General features: G+C 30.6%; 2 long non-coding RNA genes across 4 annotated transcripts; one reads left to right on the top strand and one right to left on the bottom strand.

Annotated features, from left to right (window-relative positions):
* Positions 1–10670: 10670 nt before the first annotated feature.
* Positions 10671–11849, bottom strand: LOC142646122 (uncharacterized). The gene is made up of 2 exons (XR_012847121.1): positions 11734–11849; positions 10671–11500 (listed from the first exon to the last, which is right to left on the bottom strand). It is a non-coding gene; the product is annotated as an uncharacterized LOC142646122 (long non-coding RNA).
* Positions 11128–16182, top strand: LOC113790115 (uncharacterized). 3 transcript variants are annotated; one of them, XR_012847119.1, is made up of 6 exons: positions 11128–11201; positions 11283–12247; positions 12472–12898; positions 15458–15539; positions 15613–15961; positions 16062–16182. It is a non-coding gene; the product is annotated as an uncharacterized LOC113790115 (long non-coding RNA). The 3 variants fall into 3 exon arrangements; XR_012847118.1 differs by having other exon boundaries at positions 11128–11204; XR_012847120.1 differs by having other exon boundaries at positions 11128–11204; positions 15592–15961.
* The last annotated feature ends 718 nt before the right edge of the window (positions 16183–16900 follow it).

The following is a 16900-nucleotide window of genomic DNA, read 5'->3' as shown; positions in this document are numbered from 1 at the left end:
TTGAACAACCGAAAAATAATCATCTGATGCAGAATACAGAATTCGGATCAATAAAATCAAGAAGCGAGAAATGAAAGAATGACCAAATCGATCCAAATTTTTTTCTGGAGAAAAGAAAAAACAAAGAAAACAAACATCTTTGCTAAAAGAAATCATATGTAAAAACAAAAAAAAAACAAAATTGATCTTGCATTAAGGTCAGCCAAAAGAAATGCTGTAACACAAACAAAAGAAAAAGTCGCCCATCACATTTAGATTAGTGTTTTGTTTTTTTCCTGTTGTTTTGTTCTTTTCTGATATGTCCAAAAACATCGATTGTAAACAATCGATATTTAAATCCTTGAATCAAATTCAATGAATATATTTTTTCCCTCGTTTTAAAGATCAGAGAGAAAAACAAATCATGTTTTTTTTCGCAAGAAAAAAAAATAATCTCACACCTACGCAAACTGACCACCCACATATTACACACACATCAAACATCAACCATCAAACATCATCATGATTGTAATAACAAGAAATTATCGTGGAGAGATGGACGACTGCAGAAAAAAAATGAATGAAATGAATAAAGTGAATGATCGGCGAAGAATTTTTAAACAAACACAACAAATCTACTTAGTACAATCTTCTTCTTCGTGTTGTTATTCAGGTAATCAATTTCAATTTTTTCGGCTGAAATGAAACTGATATTAATGACCAGAAAAAAACGAGAAGATAGAAAAACCAGTTGATAAGAATGTTAAGTAGTTTTTTTACATCACAATAAAGAAAGGGGGAGAGAAAGAGGTATTTCGTGACGTTAGTCTGACATTGATGATGTTTGAAAACCCTTTTTTTCCTCTATCACTAAGTTTTTTTAACCCCCCCCATTTGAACATGACATGGAAAGAATGGAATTCATCTTGTCATTATTATCAAGTGTTTTGTACATCATATTACGTAAAATCAGACAGAAAGATAGACAGAAAAGATTAGTCATGAGATTCGTCGGGGTTAATACATTCGAGATAGTTTCATATATGTCATTAAGAATTGAGCATTTTCAGCAACTAAAACAAAAATCAAAAAAGTCAAAAATCAAACTGCTTATGAAAAACAATAAGGAAATGAAATGGGAAAAAAAAAGGGTTAAAAATCGATTTTTTAAATGATAATGATGGGAAAGGAAAGGGAATCAAAATGAAACAAACCAGAAACATTAAAAAACATGAAAATGATTACAAATTTCCCAAAATGACAGATATAATTAGGATAAATGTTTACAACAAATTTGTAAATTGAAATGTTACAAATGTTACAGAGAAAAACAAAACACAAATCTTTTTACATTGTTTTTTTCATTTACAAATACAAAATGAACAAAAAAAATCATTTTTCTAAATATCGTACCAAACCCGAAAAATGGTCGAATCCAATTGGTGATGCAATCAAGAGTTAAGACAACTCTTCTTGGTCTTTTTCGTCTTCAAATAATGAACATGGCACGAAAATGTATGTAATTTTTTTCTTCTACAAAATCTAATTTATGATCATCATTAATTTTTTTTTTGTTTTTCTTGTCGATCATTTATCAATTAATCTGATTATCTGGCTGGTTATTTTGGAAATAAAAAACCCAAAAATCTATATAAAAGATGTCTGTTATAGACAAGATAATCGAAAATTTTCACCATAATAATAATAATCACTTATTGACGACAGGTAACCAAAAAAAAAAAAAAAAAAAAAAAATCATCATTTATTTATCTCAGGTAAAGTTTGCTTTTTTTCCTCTGCTCAAAACAAAATATTAATGATAATCCTGTTGGTCATCGATCATCATCGTATTTTTTTTTCTTGTGTGCACCAATAACATCTCAATTAAATGTTCCCAAAATCTACTCAAACGACATTGATGATGATTAGATGAAATTTGATACAACAGTTTCGGTCACAATCAAACAAAAAAACCATGTGATGAATAAATGAAAAGATGACCGATAAAGCTTTTTTTCAAAGTGCGTGGGGAACAACATTACAACAACGACGACGACAAAATAACAAATTCAATTTTCGAAAGAAAAAGAAAAGAAGCAAAAAAATGAAACGGGCCAAAAATCCAATAACTTAAACCTTAAATGGATATTTTTGTTTGTAAAAAAAATGAAAAATTCAATAGAAAAATAACGATATAGCACACCATACACATTACATAATGAAATTTTTTTCTGACCATTTTCAAGATTTCATTTTCATCATCATCATCATCATCATCAAGTTGAACATCTTGGACATCATCATCATTAACAACATCATCGACAACAAATGGATAAATTCGGCCAAACACATATTGGAATCCATAATGAAAGCACGAAGAAGAAAAAAAAAGATTTTCAAAATCATTTTTTAAAAATGAAATGTCGTAATTCATTTTATTATTTGGTAAAAAAGATTTTTCGGGGAAAAAATTGTTTTTTACAATTTGTATAAAAGTTTATGGAAAGTTTCTCGAAAAAAAAAGTGAAAAACAATCCTGTAATGTCAACAACAACTATCGATTATCAAATATGGTGATTTTGTTTCGGTTGCTGAATTATGAATTGAAAATCAAAAGCAAAACAAACGAAACAAACGAAAAAATCCGGAACAATCAAAAATTTTGTTCAATGAAACTTCAATGAAAAAACAAGCAAAAAAAAAGATTAAAACTTTGATCAAGTGTTATTTATTGTCATTTCACACACACAAACACAAAGTTGGATATTTGTTTTGGTCACAAATTTTGATGGATTATCATCATCATCATCATCGTGTAACGAAGAAGAAGAAAAAACAACAAACAAGATTTAGTATTCCTTGGTAGAAAACAAGCAAAACATTCAGCTCCCAAAATCTAATCAATCAAATTTGATAAAGAAAATCTCTCACTTTGATCGCAATATCACCATATCCGATTTGTGTATTTTAGTTTTGTTGTTTTTTATTTTACTACCGAATTTAGCAAGATATTATATGGATATTTTACAACAACAACAACAAACAAAACTAATCGTTTTGGTTGATGCAAAAGCTCGTCGTCGTTTGTCGATAACGAAAAATCATTCAAAAAATTTTATCGAAAATTCAATAACAGAAAATCAACTTACATCAAATCATCATCATCGTTTATTGACTTTTTTCTTATCGAATTTATTGTGTTAAATAATTTATTCAGGTTCACTAACACTGAGTTATACATATGGTAATCATCATTTTTCATAAAAGAAATGGACAAATGCAAATCGATTCTTTACGATTCTTCCGAAAAAATGACCAAACCAAAAAATTGTTTGGACCACACCAACATTATCATTATCAATGACCAGAACAGAATCTAGGCCAAACCTATCAAACGTCATGATGATGATGATGACGAATAAACATTTGTGCAACAACAAAAAAAAACAAGAATTATTTCCAGAAAATTCTGTCATTTTTTTTTATTCTGTTGTTGAGAGTTTTTCCAGAAAATTTCTCTACATTTTTGTCAAATATCATTTTAGCTTTGACGTTTTCATCATCATCAACATCAAATGTTATACATGGTATGACCGGAAATTTTCTTCATATTTTTTTTTGCCCGTAAACGACAAACAAGAAAATTTTTTTTGGCTAATAATTTTCTTGCTAAACAACAGCAACATAATGATAACTAAATTGATGTCGTTTAGCTTTAAATGGCATTTATATAATCATCATCATCATCATCATCATGAAAACCAAACGACCGGGCAATTTTATTTGAATGAATAAATGAAACAGGGAACAACAATTAGATGATGGTTCAATTCAATAAAAATCATCATAATTTGGTTGGTTGTTTGGTTGGTGAGTGATAGTGGTTTGTGTGTTGTGTTGCCTAAGCAAGCGAAAAAAACATTTAATAAAAGAATGTTATGTAATGCAATGTAATGTTGCTGTTGTGTAACTACAGAAATGTTTTTTTTTTAAAAGGTTCACTGTTGGAATATTCTTCCCCGTATGATATTTATTTGTTATTGAAAACGGAAGAAAAAATACCCGGAATCGATTCTGTTGTTGTTCAATAAATGTTTTTTCTTTTGTTTGTTTCATATGGAGAAACTTTTAGTTTTTGTTTTTGTTTTTCACAAACAAAAATCAAAATTGATTTTTTCTTGTTCAAATGGACTGGACGGTAGCTGATATCAAAACAAAAAAAATTTTCATTCATCCAGAACCAAAAAGAAAGAAAGAAAGAAATAGAAAAGAATTCTGATTCTGTAATTCTGTATTCAAATCAAAACAAACAAACCAAAAACCAATAAGACAGGTAAGAATATTAATAATAAAAATCACTAAAAATAATTGAATTCTTTTCTTTGAAGAATTTCTAACAAAACAACAAAACAAAACCAAAAAACAACAGCAAACCAAGAAAACACCAAACCAAAATAATGTTCTTCAATTTGTTTTTTCAAATCAATGAAATTGATTATGAAAAACAACCTGAATTTACTTTCCCTTAAATTCCCGTAAAACAAACCAAACAAACTTAATAATAATAATAATTTACACTATCCAACAATGGACAAACCAAATAAACAAACAACATTAAAATTTAATCAACATAAAATTTCGATTTCTTAAACCCAAACCAAACAAACGAGATGAAAATGATGAACTCAATATGAATTCGGACAAAAAAGAATTCTTATCATTATTCTGATTATTCTACAGATGTGTTGAAAGATGACTCTGAGTTCAATCGTTAGGGTGTGCTACAATCACCCTTTTACTGTAAATATAAATTTGAATATCACTTTAATAAAATATCATCAGTTGTTTTGATCGAATAACATGGTAGCAGAGCTACAATTTTTTGTTTGTTTTTAATTTTGTGTTTATTTTTGATTGATTGTTCGACATAGTATGTTTACGAGATCAATGGCTTCGAATAATAATAATCAGCCGATCGACAACAATGAAGTATCCTCAAGGATGGAAGCAACGTCAACACAACAAATTGTTCCGGTTATTCAATCGTTACCACATGTTGAAATACTTGATGGAAAGAATTTTCGTCGTTGGTTGGACGATATTGTAATTTTTGCCGAAGTTGCCGGTTGTGGTGATCTTCTCTATGCTCGTCATACCAATGTATCAGCTGATCGTAAACCGGATTTGAAACGATTGAAATTTCGATTGTTATCATTTATGAAGCCAGAGATACGTGAAGCAGTTAAGAATCACGATTGGCCAAATCAAATCATCGCTGATTTAAAAAGGAGATTCGATCGTCCGAATAGTCTGCGATTAGCCAGAATCGTGGAAGAAATTATGAACATGAAAATGAAATCTACTGAAGAACTTGAAGTCTATTTATGTCGATTTGATGCTAAATTTCTGGAAGCCAAAAACAATGGTGCTAACATCCAGGAGGAAATAATTGTTCTTATTTTACTTAATTCTTTGCCGCCGGAAATGTCAAAAATTAAAGATGCTATATTGGATTCTATTGATGATATGGATTCTGTCAATTTAGATAATGTCAAAGAGAAGCTTCGTAAGAAATGCGCTAGAATCAAGAAAAATGAAAATATTGATCAACAACAACAAGCTTTTGCTTCCACCAGTCGACAACCAGTTAGAAATCGTAATGAAAATATCAAATGTTTTAATTGTGGGCTTGAAGGCCATATTTCACGAAATTGTCCTAACAATAATCGTCGTTTCAATCAACCTAGATATGTGACTAGATCAAATGAATCTGATAATATGCGTCGTGATCGTTGGTCGAATGTCAATCCTAACGTCTCAAATAATAATCGTAACCGGAGATTTGCATCGTATGCTGCTGATCCTGATAATGAAAACAACGAATCGGAACAACAACAAACTGGACATGCATTTACGATTATCGATAACAATGATGGAAAATCAACAGACTGGTACGTTGATAGTGCTTCATCTGGTCACTATGTGAACAATGAAAATCAATTGGATAATAAACAATCTGTGTCTGCTTCTGTGATTACTGCTAATGGTCAACAGTGTAATGTATCATCGATTGGCGACTTGAATATGAAAACCGATAACGGATTTGTAATGAATATGAAACAAGTTGAATGTGTACCATCATTTGGCAAAAATTTATTATCTGTTCCTGTATCTTGTGATCGTGGAAACATCGTTATTTTTGATGAAAACAAATGTATCTTTCTGGATAAAAATAATTGTAACTTAAAATATAATGAAAAAGCTGTAACATTGAATGTTCCGCGTGTTGGTAACGCTTATGTTTTTAAAGCCAATAAAATAAGTTCACAACAGTATATTTCGGGTAATTCAATGGCAGTTCAACAGTCATATTGGCATCAGAGACTGGGCCATCCTAGTATTGATAAAATGCGTCGAATTTTGAAAAATTCAAAAATCGATAAATTTCAATGTGATGAATGTCGCTTATCAAAATGTGTTCGTACTTCTCATCCGTTGGTGAAAGAAAATTATGGTTTTATGCAACGAATTAGTGCTGATTTGATTGGTCCATTGCCGGAATCTGGAACTGGACACAAATTCGTTTTACATTTGGTCGAGCATCATACTTCGTTTGGTGGTGTTTATACTATCAAAACTAAAGACGAATCAGTGAAACATGTGATAGAATTCATTGATTATTGTGAAAATCAAACTGGTCAGAAATTGAAAGAATTTCTATCGGATAATGGTACTGAATTCGTAAATTATCAGCTGCAGTATCATCTGAAACGGAAGGGCGTTGAATTTGTTACGACAACGCCATACACATCTCAACAGAATGGTAAAGTTGAGAGAAGAAATCGCACACTTATGGACTGTGCCAGAACGATTCTTAAGGATTCAAAATTACCGAATGAATTTTGGCCATTTGCAGTGAATACAGCAAATTATTTGATTAATCGTTGGCCAACACGAAATATGATCATACCATACGAAAAATTTATGGGTCGTAAGGTATCGTATGATCACATGAAAGTTTTTGGTTGTCTTGCCTATTGGCGTATTAATGATACGATGCGGGCCAGCAAATTTGACCATAAAGGACAAAGAATGGTGTTTGTTGGCTATTCTACAACGAATAAAAATTATTTGCTGTTGGATCCGAAGAATAGTAACGTAATCAAATCATGTGATGTTGTTTTTAATGAAGATAAAATGGGGTACCCAGTTATCATGGGAACCGAATCCGAAAGTCCACATCCGGCGTTGGCAGAACACGATTATTGTAAAGCATTAAGTGTGACATCTGATTCGTCTGATTTGATTACTTATCGAGAGGCATTGAATTCTCCGGATCATATCAAGTGGCAACAAGCTATCGACAAAGAATTGAATGATCTGGTCCAGAAGGGCGTATATCGGGTTGTGGACCAGATCACGAAAACACCGTTAAGTACTAAATGGGTCCTGGTTAAGAAAAGAGATGGACGATATAAAGCAAGAATCGTTGTGCGGGGTTTTGAACAACATAATGTGGACAAAACGTATGCCCCAACGTTACAGATTTCTTCGCTAAAAATAGTATTGACATTGGCGTTATCACGTAAAATGACAATCAAACAATTGGATATAAGTACGGCCTTCCTTTATTCAAAATTACAAACCGATGTGTACGTGATACCACCGACAGGTGTAAACGATAAGTATTGGAAGTTAGAAAAAGCATTATATGGTTTAAAGGAAGCGCCGTTAGCTTGGTACAACACCTTTAAGCATTTTCTTATTGACGATTTAAAATTGAAATGTTCACTTGTGGATCCGTGTGTCTTCTTCTCTGACGAAATTATAATGGCCGTATATGTCGATGACATTATCGTGGCTGCAAAAGACGAAAACACGACCGATCGTATAATCAAAATGATACAGAATAAATTTGATATTCATGATTTTGGCGATTGCAAAATATATCTTGGACTAAACATAAAGGTATCGAATGAATGTATCAGTATCGATCAAACGAAATATATTGAAGAAGTTTTGAATGAATTTAATATGGTGAATAGTAATTCAACTTTACTGCCTATGGACAATCTCGAGGATTTTTCTAATTACCCGATTGAAACTGGACTAAAGGTAAAAGAACTACTAGGTAGTCTTAATTATATTGCGACACGTACTCGTCCGGACATTGCTATCTGCGTATCGCATCTTGGAAAATTTGCCAGTAAACCATCTCGTGAATTATGGACCGCATGCAAAAGGGTACTGCGGTATTTAAATGGAACGAAAAACCTGAAAATGATGCTGTATCCAGTTAAAGATTGGACAATTAAAACGTATACGGACGCTAGTTTCCGATCCGACAATGACCAATATGCGACCAGTGGTGCAATATTACTATTGGATAAATCACCGATTTATTGGTCGTCAAAGAAGCAACAACGACTGGCACACTCGACATGTGAAGCGGAGTTGGTGGCTGCCTTGGACGGGTGGAAATTTGCCGAACCAATTCGACAGTTTATTCGTGAATTGGGAATTGAATGTAAAGTAAATCTTTTGATAGATAGTTCGGCCACGGTTTCAATCCTTGATAATAATGCCTTCAAACGGTCAAGATATTTCGAATATGACCAAAAGGTTTTGGTATCCAAAATTAACAATGATCCCAATCTAATAGTGACGAAAGTATCAACATCCGATCAGCTAGCTGACGCCCTGACGAAACCTTTATCATCAATTAAATTAAACTATTTTGTTAAAAGAACTCTGAGTCAAGAGGGAGTGTTGAAAGATGACTCTGAGTTCAATCGTTAGGGTGTGCTACAATCACCCTTTTACTGTAAATATAAATTTGAATATCACTTTAATAAAATATCATCAGTTGTTTTGATCGAATAACAAGATGCACACTGTCTGTGTATGTGCATTATGCCAGGTGAAGAAAATTTCCAAAAGAAAATAAAGAATAAAAGAAGAAACCATAATGATAACGATCATCATCATCATTTCGATTCTAGTCGAAGAAGAAGAATAAGAAAAGAATATTCTTTCTTTATTTCCATTGTGTGTGTGTGTAAAATGCATCATTCAAATATCAAAAACACAAAACGGACATCTATTGTTGATCGTAGTGATGATGATGATATCATCACCATCATTATCCACCATCACCATCAACAACAATGATAATGATCATCAAATGTGTTTTTTTTCAAACAACAACAACAACAACAAAACAATATTCATTTTAATATCATTTGTATGCCCGAATTTAACGAATTCAAGAATTTCGTTCGTTTGCTTTGTGGAACCAAAAAAAAGAAATAAACTTTTTCCCCGTATACACTGCCTGTATATGCAAATTCTTTATTATTCGAAATGTTTTGGAAATTCTGCAAAAATCGCTGTTGTTAAAGTGAATTATTTAAATTTTTTTCCATTCAACAACATTACCGACCAACAAATGATTCAGATAAACATTCATTCATTCTGGAGGAGGGGGAAAGAATCTGATTTCCGTACGGGAAAATATGTTTTTTTTCGTTCGTTTTTTTTTGTATCATTACTGCAGATCATTAATGAAAGAAAGTTTTTGGAAAACAATTTTATCACAAAAAACAACAAGAAACATGCAAGGTATTTGCTTCAACAACAACAAAAATCGCTAATTTTGTTTTTGTTGAAAATTTTATTTTTTTTAAAATCAGAAAAATGCTTAATGACTTTTCAAACACTCTGTCTCTCTCTCTCTATGTATGCTGCTGGTCTAAAAATAACGTCACTCAGGTAATATTTTTTTTTGTGCTGCCAAAAAATTTACCTGGAAAAATCTTAACCAAAAATGATGGCCTCTTTTTGTTGTTGTTGTTGATTAGAGATATCGACAAACGACAACAACAACAAATGACAAACGACAATCTTGTCATTCGGAGAACTGGGATAAAATATCCGATTGAAAAAAATAAACAATATCCGTTCGAATTTCAATATTGACCCGAATATGCATTTGACCATGGAAATATAAATTTTTTCTTTTTTTCCTATAAGATTTTCCGGGAAAATTTCCCGACAGACAAGAAACTTACCTTTTTGTTCTGGCGGTTTTTTTTCGATGATTTTTCAATCGATGAAAAATCGATAGAATACTGTCGGTTGTTGTTCAAATTCGAGAATCGATCTCGAAAAACACACAAAACACACCAAAAAAACGTGGTGAAATTGAAACTTTAAAAATTCAAAAATCAAATGAAATTTGAAATGAAATTTGAAAAAACCACACACACAGATGTTACAGAATGATCTTTTTTGGGGCAAAACTTTTCGGTTTTGTTTTCCTGATTCTGGAATTTACATTTGAAAAATTTTTTTTCTGCTGAAAACCCAGAAACACAAAAACACTTAGATGTTGGGAAACAAACGAAGGAAAATAAAAACCAAAAATAAAATCAAAAAAAAAACGTTCAGTATCGATTGTCGGTCTGTTGCCAAATGATTTCTGGCTGCTGTTGTTGTTGACGATGGCGAGAGAAACATTTGAATGTTTCACTGTTGTTTTGGTGGTAGTGGCATGAAAAATAGTTACGGACACTGGATGTAATGCGATTTGATTGGTGGAAAAATACTGTTCGGTGAATGAATCCTCCTCTTTTACCTAATCTTTACCACTTCCTCTTCTCTTCTGTTTTTTATTTTTTTATTTATCAGCATTTTATTTTTTTATTTGTTTTTATTATTGACATTTAATGAAAAAACAAAAAATGATAATTTTGTTTTTTTTTCTCATTTCCGATTCTTTAAATGAAAAAATTGAAATGAAAAACTCCTTAATTAAATAATGACCCGAAGAAGATGATGAAATTCTTATCGAAATTCTTATCTGCTACCACTACACTATCGTTGCGACTACAATCGCAGACAATCGATAATCGATAGTGGATTCCGGTTTTCGAACATATTCGATTCGGATTTATTCGACGGAAAATTTTCAATGTTATTGAATTTTGTTGTTTTGTTTTTGTTGTTGATCTTCAAAAATGATGAAACTTTTGAAACGAAAAAACAAGATTAAGTTGTCAACACACACACCCGAAAAGCAAACTAACCGTTATATATTGTAAATGGTCAAGAATTTTTCCCGGAAAAAAATCGAACGATGATTGAGTGGGTTTTTGTTGTTGTTGTTGTTTTCCGCGAAACTTTACCCGAAAAAAATAAAATCCGATCCCATCCGAAATAAGGTGGTAAGAAAGATAATCATTTTTTTCCTTGAAAATAACCAAAAGATTTTGTTTTTTGTTTTTGTTTTTCATTATCATCAGATTATTACCATTACATTATTTGTAATTCGAAATTGACCTCAACAATCAACAATCAACGATCAACAATCAGCAACAACAACAACAAAACAGTCACGATATTGAAAAGATGTTGATGCCCAACCACTGACGCCAATGAATGATGAATGAGAAAATCTGATTTTTTTTTCATTTCGCTGCAAATCTCACTATGAAGGAAATCTAATTACCATGTGACCGGTCTATTTCGTGAAAGCAGATAAAAAAAATATCTTTTTATTGATTGCCGAAATCCTCACCACCACCATCATCATCATTGAGATTGAAGTCGATAATAATAATCGATTCACAAAACAAGTGGTCAATCATCTTGATCATCATCATCATCATCGAATTGAATTGAATGTGTCATATACATCGTCATCGACAAGAAGCAATTTAAAGAAACGAAATGAAAAAAAAAAATTTCACTGACCTCGACCACCTTTGATTACAATTATAACCTTGGCTAAGAAAACAGAACAGGTTCTTTGGGTTCTTTCGAAACTTTGAACATGCACAACAACAACAACAACAAAAACCAAAACAAAATCGATCAGGCAGGGTCGACTTGAATATCAACGGTTTTTGTTTTTGGCTTTTCAAAAAAAAATCCCGAACAAAAAGCCAGCCAATATCGAAAACAAACAAAACAAAATCAAAATCAATAACATCGGTCGAATGTTATAACAAAAATGATTTCGTTGATTGGAAAATCGATACATCGATGATCATCGATGATCATGATGATGATGATGGCTAATTGAATATTCAATTTTTCGTTTCGCTTTGTTGTTTTTGTTGCCAAAACAGAAAAAAAGTATCGATTTTTAATTTATATATTGTAAAGTGATAATTTGGTATACAACAAAAATGTAAATTTTGGAAATGATGGAAAAAAATTTACATTCGGTTTTGGCTTCGAAACGATAAACGATATGTAAACTTACGTAAGTAAAACGTAAAGATTCACAAACAAAACACAAACACAAAATCGATTTGGTTAGGTTAGTGGTGAACAAGTGTTACATATATAACCCCCATATCAGTTTGAAGTTGAGCAAAAAAAACTTGAACTTTAACGAACGTCAAGTGAACGTTTTTTTAGAAAAGTATTTCATTTCATTCAAACAAATTCTTTCTTCTTTTTTAAAATGTTTTTTCATTTAAAAAGAAAAAAATCCTAACACATTCCATGTGTGTTTTAATGTTTGAGGGTCATTTAAGTCGTTTATTTTGTCGTAAAGACGGCGACGAAGACGATGATACACCACCACCACCAAAAAGGCCATAAACGAACATGGAATGGAATGTTCATTCACATTCTTTCATTTCATTCCATTCGAAGAAAAAGAAGAAACCATAGGTCAAATAGGCCATCATGTTTTGATCACTTTGTTTTCAACACCACCATTTCTATCAGTACAGCCTGTTTGTTTGACCAGAGAAAAAGTGAAACAAAAAATACCGCCAGAAATTCCAATAGAAAGACGTGATTTTCATGTGAAACGAAAAAAAGCCGAAACGAAAAGGGGTAACCCATATCTGAACATACAAGAAGGAGAAAAAAAGCAACAACAACAAGATTCATTTGTTCACAGGTAACCAAAAGATAATTTATACTTTTCAGATAAAAAAAAAGTTTCTTTCATTTCATTCATTCCAGACATTGACAAAAAAAAAGAATGTTTGTTGATATTTTCATTTCATTTAATTCCATTCATTTTTTTGGTTTCGAAATTTCGAAACCTGATATTATAATCAATCGAATGAATGAAATTGAAAATATGTAATATTTTTTTTTTGTTGGAAATATTTTAACGAACCACAACAACAAATGCATGCATGTTTTGATGGGAAAAAATGAAAAACAGGATTTAAAAATTTGAAAAATTTGAAAAAAAATTTTCCCAAATCAAGTGAAAACATAGCAAAACATCTTTAGGGCAATCGTTGATCATCACCAAAAAACCAATGAAAATTATTTATTTTTTTGTTGTTGAAGATTTTCAAAAACACATTTTTTTTGATCCAAAATCATTTTGGATCATGTTTTTTCTTTTTTGGTTTTCGCTTCACTTGATTTGTTATTATTTTTTTGTTTCTTCACTGTCTGCCAACAGCCAAAATCACTTGAATGGCAGATTTATCGACTATTTTTAGCTTTGAAGCAAAAAACGAAAAACGAAACCCAATCATTTGTATGATATTTGGGCGCGTGTATCTCAATAATGATGATGATTATTATGGAAGTTTCAAAGAAAAGAAAAAACAAAAAAAAAATTCAATCATTTCCTTGTTGTTGTTGTTGTTGTTCGAATCATATCGAAATGAGTTTTATTTTTGACGAAAAAATTCAGGTTGTCATCATAAACTTAATCATTATTATCATTGTACATGTGTCAAAAAGGGAAACAATATTCACAATAAACTCTTTGAATGATTTTTTTTGTTCCTCCAAAATATCTCCGATATTTCTAAATCAAGAAAAGAAGAAAAAAACGAGTGATTGTTATCTTTTCTTTCGAGTTTTTTTTCTCCTAACGAATGCGAGAAACAAAAACAAAAAAAACTTAGCTTCTGTAATTGATAATGGGATAAGGTTTTTGGCTTGCTTTGGTTGATTGAAATCAATATCTATCGAATGAATTGAATTGAATTGAATTGAATGAATGGATTGCATAATTGTTGTTACCATCAATGAATGAATGATGATGGTCTTAAAACATTGTTGTTGTTGTTGAATTATACAATCATCTTGATGATGATAATCATCAAGATGATGATGACCAAACCTTTTTGATGTTTATGATAATAATGATGATGGTGATCAGAAAGATGAATAAAGTAGAAAAATAAAGGATTGTCCAGCGAAAGACAACAACGATAAGAGATGACAACAGCTCAATCAATCGATTGAATTGTTCACTTTGTTGTTGCTTTTGCTGTTCACTTATCTTATCATCTTCATCGCTATAAACCATGATAATATTCAAATGAAAAAAATGGGAGAGAATTATGTTTCAAAGAAATAAAAGTAATGATTATTATGATGATGATAATGTCCATTTTTAGCACCAAAATAATCTTGAAATGAATGAATAATTTACAATCACGATTTACAATTTCAAAGATTCGAACGCCAAAAAAAAACATTCGAAATATTGGTCACGTCATCTATGTGTGGTGTCTTACTTCCATCCATGACATCCCAAAATGCAAAAACCTTTCATTTTCATTTCTAATTTGTAATTGAAATTGAAATCTTTTTCTTTCTGATTGTTCAAACAAAACGAAGTTTTATTTCATTTAAAATCAATAATAAATTATTTAGCAGCAAAAAAAAAAATCGAATCGAATTGATCATTGTAAGCGACAATTATTCAAAATGAAAATTGCCATTTTGAAGGAAACAAACATTTCACTTTTTATCACGATTTTTTCATTTTTTTTGGCCAAAAAAAAAGGAACAAGGCCAATTTTTGAATCTTTTTTGGAAGAAAAGGACAAGAGATGTTTCAGAATGACCACACCTTTTGGTTGATGGAAGAAAAAAACGAAAAATTATCATATTACCCCTACAGGTTTAAAGTGTTTAATGTTTCATTACGGAATTGTATTCAAATAAACAAAATGAACAAAAATTTGGAACAAAGTAATGTAACAATTTTTTGTTTGTTTGTTTGAAACCGTATAATTAATTTTTTATCTGTTTGTTTGTTTGTTTGTTCACACATTGATCAAAAACTACTCAAGGTAATGATATTCAACACTTTGAAAATCGATTATCATCATCATCATCATCATCATGATAGATATGATATAATTATAGCTGTTCAGCAATAGAAAAAATTTATTACAACAAAAAAAATAAAGGAAAAAACTGTTTAATTTTGCCCAAAATTAGATTTATTTATTTATAAAAATCAGCATTCGAATTACGATTAGATTCGAACGTTCGAACGTTCGAATGTTCAAAATCGATTCGAATCGAATGTAATCGCGCGATACAATCGATTATTTTGGCTCATTGCATTCCTTTGTTGTTGTTGTTATCATTGTTTTTTGTTTCGATTATTACCGATGATAATCTCGTTAAATTGTTAACACTTTTACTTTTCTTTTTTGTTTGTTTATTTAACAATCTTTTAAATCTGTAGAAAATCGGGAACACGAAACAATTCGATTTGATCTAATAATCATCATCATCGATGATCGTTGTGGTAAAAGTCAATAAATGATGTAAGCCAAATAATCACTTGAAAATAATCGATTGCCAAAAATAATCGTCCAGATAAAATTTTTCTAAATTTAGTTACTAAATCTCTGTGTGATTAGATTAAATTTTCAATGATCGAATGACATCATCCAACCATTTAATCGTTTGCCTGTTGGTATTTTATTTTGATTGGTTACAGATTCCGAAACAAACCAAAACAAATTTTTCGAATTGATTATCGATAATCGATGATAATCGAAGAAAAAACAGCATATAATTTGAAGAAAATTTTTCTGTTTCATTAATCAAATATTGATTTTCTATTTTTTTTCTCATAGAAAAATTTCAATTTTGTAGATATACTTTTTTTTCACTGATTACATTGCCCGAAGCGAGACTTGATGTAATAATAAAATCGGGAAGCAAGAAGCATGAAGACATAACGGTAATACCCTTAAAAAATTTTATAAAATTAAAAATTACAATGTTTTTTTTTCAATTCTATCCGTGAAATCCCCGTTTAACCCTGTGTTGACAATGTATAGGGAAAAAAAGAAGGTCAATAGACCCATCGATGTCATCAGATAAAAATGAATTTGATTGATGAGATTTGTTATTTGTAATTGGCAATCTTGTAAGTCAAAATCAAAAAAAAAAAACGGAAAACAAACAAATTCGATAACATCATTTATGAACAACTTTTCATTTCCGAAAAAAGTGAGCGGAAATCGATTTTTGTTGTTATTGTTTTTTTTCATCGTCTTTTCCGATTTGTTTATTTTGATTTTCGATTTTGTTTTTTGTTTTCGATCGCATTCTCAATTGTATTATACTAGATTCATCAAACAAAATGATAATGATGATTGATGGATCGAATATGTTTTTCATTCGCAATGATGACATAGATATACAAAACATTTGAAACGAAACGAAATAATGTTCGTTATGTTTTCTATCAACCAACCAAACAACATTACATGTTCAATCTGCTCATTTGAAAAAATGTTTCAAGTTTTTTTTCATGTTTTTTCCATTCAATTTCTCCCCCTTTTTTGATATATCGAAATATTTTTGAAAGTAATTTTGTTTCCCGAAAATCCAAATCTAATATAATGATGATTGTGATGATGATACTATTTATGGTTACAGACAAACAAACATTCATTCAATCCGCCTTTTTTTCTGATTTGAAAGATTTCAAAGAAAGAAAATTCAGATGATAATGATGTTCAATTTTGAATGATCAAATAATAAGTAATGATGATGATGATCATCATCATGTGAAAAAACAACAACTAAACAAGACCTAAAATCAAATCAAATACAAATTCAATTCAATTTGATCGATTTGATTTGATTTTAACCTTTGAACCTTGTTTTTTTG

The sequence above is a fragment of the Dermatophagoides pteronyssinus genome, unplaced genomic scaffold (genome assembly GCF_027571235.1).
Source record: "Dermatophagoides pteronyssinus isolate colony J.1.1.1.1 unplaced genomic scaffold, Derpt_VIB-CSIC_2022.12 sq0059, whole genome shotgun sequence".
NCBI classification, from domain to species: Eukaryota; Metazoa; Arthropoda; class Arachnida; order Sarcoptiformes; family Pyroglyphidae; genus Dermatophagoides; species Dermatophagoides pteronyssinus.
Note: the sequence above shows the minus strand (reverse complement) of the source record. Positions and strands in the feature narration are given on the sequence as shown.